The sequence below is a fragment of the Lotus japonicus genome, chromosome 1, assembly GCF_012489685.1.
Source record: "Lotus japonicus ecotype B-129 chromosome 1, LjGifu_v1.2".
In the NCBI taxonomy this organism is placed as follows: Eukaryota; Viridiplantae; Streptophyta; class Magnoliopsida; order Fabales; family Fabaceae; genus Lotus; species Lotus japonicus.
The window spans coordinates 52,954,487-52,957,789 of NC_080041.1; the positions used below are offsets into that span (position 1 = coordinate 52,954,487).

The 3,303-nt window shown below is 42.1% G+C and overlaps 1 non-coding gene across 1 annotated transcript; it reads right to left on the reverse strand.

The window, feature by feature from the left end:
• Positions 1 to 1,084: 1,084 nt before the first annotated feature.
• Positions 1,085 to 1,191, reverse strand: LOC130734861 (small nucleolar RNA R71). The gene has a single exon (XR_009018199.1). It is a non-coding gene; the product is annotated as a small nucleolar RNA R71 (small nucleolar RNA).
• Positions 1,192 to 3,303: the final 2,112 nt, after the last annotated feature.

Genomic DNA, 3,303 nt, shown 5'->3' on the forward strand with positions numbered 1-3,303 from the left:
GTTTGTTATAGGATTGGGACTTGTTGTGAGATTACCTCTTCTATACTTGCTGCTAGGAATAGAGGAAGGGTTGGGGTTTGTTGGCCTGAAATTGCATGCTTAGTGCTTCTAACAAATGTTTAGGTTGTCAAGGAATTGAATCTATCTTTTGTTTAGAAAGGGTTTTCTTTACGAGGCATCGATAGATAACTATCTAGGCTAGAACATCAAGGAGAGACTCAGGATTAATTGAATAGGAAGGTTTGCTAATATTGAATTAGTTGAACAAGAACCCAAGGCAATCTCATCTCTGAATTTCAATCACTTTATTACTTGATCACTTGTCTTTTTACAAACTCAAGAAACAACCAATCATTAAAACTGAATTTTACTCGCTTTTCAACCTTGAACTTGAATCTTAAACTGGATTTGCAATCTAATTCCCTGTGGTTCGATAATTTAAAACCCGGAGGTATTCGTACACTTGCGAATTGACCAACAAGTTTTTGGCGCCGTTGCCGGGGAATTGTTTTGCGATTTTTGGTTTAAGTTTTAAGTTTTAACTTGTCTAGAATTGGTGCTACTAATCTTTCTCTGTTGAGTGTCTTACGTAGGTTGCTTTCAAGAGATGCACCACCATGGGTGGCCGCATGACAGAGGAGGAGATGCAAGCCCACATTGAGGCAAGGATCCAAGAGGGTATCACCCTCCGCTTACGTGAACAAGAAGTTGAGAATTCCAACCGAACTCTTCGGGAACTAACTTCGGGGTGCATGAGCTTTGACTATCCGGAAGTATTGTCATTCCTGAAGTAGTGGGGAACTTTGAATTAAGACCGGCATTCATCAACATGGTGAGCCAAAGCCAATATGGTGGAGGTTCCTCGGAAGATCCTCATGCTCATATGGAGAAGTTCATCCGGAATTGCAACACTTATCGGGTGGTGAATGTTTCTACAGAAGCAATCCGGTTGAGCCTATTTCCCTTCTCTTTGAAGGACGCAGCAGAGGATTGGCTGAACTCACAACCTCAAGGGAGTCTCACTACTTGGGAAGACCTTGCAGAAAAATTCACAACGAGGTTCTTCCCAAGGTCCCTCTTGAGGAAATTGAAGAATGACATCATGACTTTCGCGCAATCCACAGATGAAAATCTTTATGAGGCTTGGGAGCACTTTAAGAAGCTTTTGAGGAAATGTCCTCAACACAATCTCACCCAAGCGGAATGTGTGGCGAAGTTCTATGATGGGTTACTATATTCATCACGGTTTGGCTTGGATGCGGCTTCAAGTGGGGAGTTCGATGCTCTTCCCCCACAAGCGGGGTATGATTTGATAGAGAAAATGGCGATGAGGGCCATGAACTCCGAGAATGAACGCCAAATCCGAAGAAGTTCTTTTGAAGTGGAATCTTATGAAAAGCTCATAGCCTCCAACAAGCAACTCTCCGAGGAAGTAGCGGAAATGCGGAAACATATTCAGGATGCCAAGTCAATTGGAGCGAGAGTAACTAGTTTGGAGTGCAAATTTTGTGGTGAATCTCATGATAGTAACCAGTGTACTGTTAATAATGATGTTGGCAAGGTCAGATTATTGACTCAAGGAGGAAAAGCTCCAACCTCAGAACAAGGGCCTCTTGTCCAGCCGCAAATTTTTGTAAAGACGGTTGGCAAGAGGAGTCTTGAGGAGCTGATTGAGAGATTCATTGACCATACATCGAGCAATTACAAGAGCCATGATATGGCTATCAAGAGCTTGGAGAGTCAATTGGGACAGCTAGCAAAGCAAATGTCCGAGAATCACCAAGGTAAGTTTTCTTCCGAAACTTTAACTTTGACTGAGCAAGAAAATACTGCTGTGGTTTCTACTAGGAGTGGAAGAGTGTTACATGGGCCAGAGGAGAAAGTTGAGGGAGAGAAAAGTGAGGAAGCTGAGGTAGAAAGAGATTAGGTTGTTATGGAGGAAAGAGCTAGAGAGCCTACTAGGACTAGAGTTGTAAATACCCATACTCCTGAACTCCGCAAGATTCCATTTCCCAAGGCTTTGGTGAAGAAAAATTTGGACAAACAATTTTCTAAGTTCTTGGAAGTTTTTAAGAAACTCCATATTAATATTCCTTTCTCCGAAGCCTTGGAGCAAATGCCAATCTATGCTAAGTTCATGAAGGATATCCTCAGTAAGAGAAGGAAGTTGAGTGAGGTCGATGAAACTATCTTGATGACCGAAGAGTGTAGTGCCATTTTGCAAAGGAAGATGCCTAAAAAGAGGAGAGATCCCGGGAGTTTTACTATTCCGGTGGAGATAGAGGGGTTAACTATGGTAGAAGCCTTGTGTGATCTAGGAGCTAGTATCAACTTGATGCCGCTTAGTATGTTTAAAAGGTTGAACTTAGGTGAGGTTACCCCAACTATGATTTCTTTGCAAATGGCGGATAGGTCCTTAAAAACCCCTTACGGGATCATTGAAGATGTTGTGGTTAAGGTGGATAAGTTTGTCTTCCCAGTGGATTTTGTCATTTTAGACATGGAAGAGGACTCTAAAGTTCCTCTCATATTGGGGAGACCATTCTTAGCCACTGGTGAGGCTGAGATTAAAGTGGCTAAGGGAACTCTAACTTTGAAAGTAGGTGAAGATGAGGTCCTCTTCAATATTTTTGACTCTTTAAAACACCGAGCGGATGAGGAAGTTTTCCGATGTGAAGTAGGGGATGAGCTCGTGTGTGAAGAGTTTGTTAGGATATCTATTAAGGACCCCTTGGAAACAACAATCATGGAGGGGTTAGAGATAGAGGACCAAAATCTTAAGAGGGAACTTGATTCTTTGTATCATGAGGTGAATGCTACTCTATCTCAATTAGAATCTGTCTCATCTCTTGCCACTAAAAGCATTTGGAAAGAAGAGTTAACTAGGGATGAGGAGATTCCAACTGAGGAGAAGAGTGAGCTCAAGCAACTCCCTTCCTCTCTCAAGTATGCTTATCTTGAGGAAGGTGAGAATAAACCTGTTATTTTGAATAGTGCTCTCACTCCCTTGGAAGAGGAGAAACTCCTCAGAGTTTTGAGGGATCACAAGTCAGCTTTGGGTTGGACTATTGATGATATCAAAGGTATTAGTCCTGCGATATGCATGCATAAAATTTTGTTGGAAGAAAATTACAAACCTATAGTCCAACCTCAAAGAAGACTTAACCCTTCCATGAAGGATGTGGTGAGGAAAGAGATAATCAAATTGCTTGATGCAGGTGTGATTTATCCAATTTCGGATAGTGAATGGGTAAGCCACGTTCAAGTGGTTCCCAAGAAAGGAGGCATCACTGTGGTTGCCAA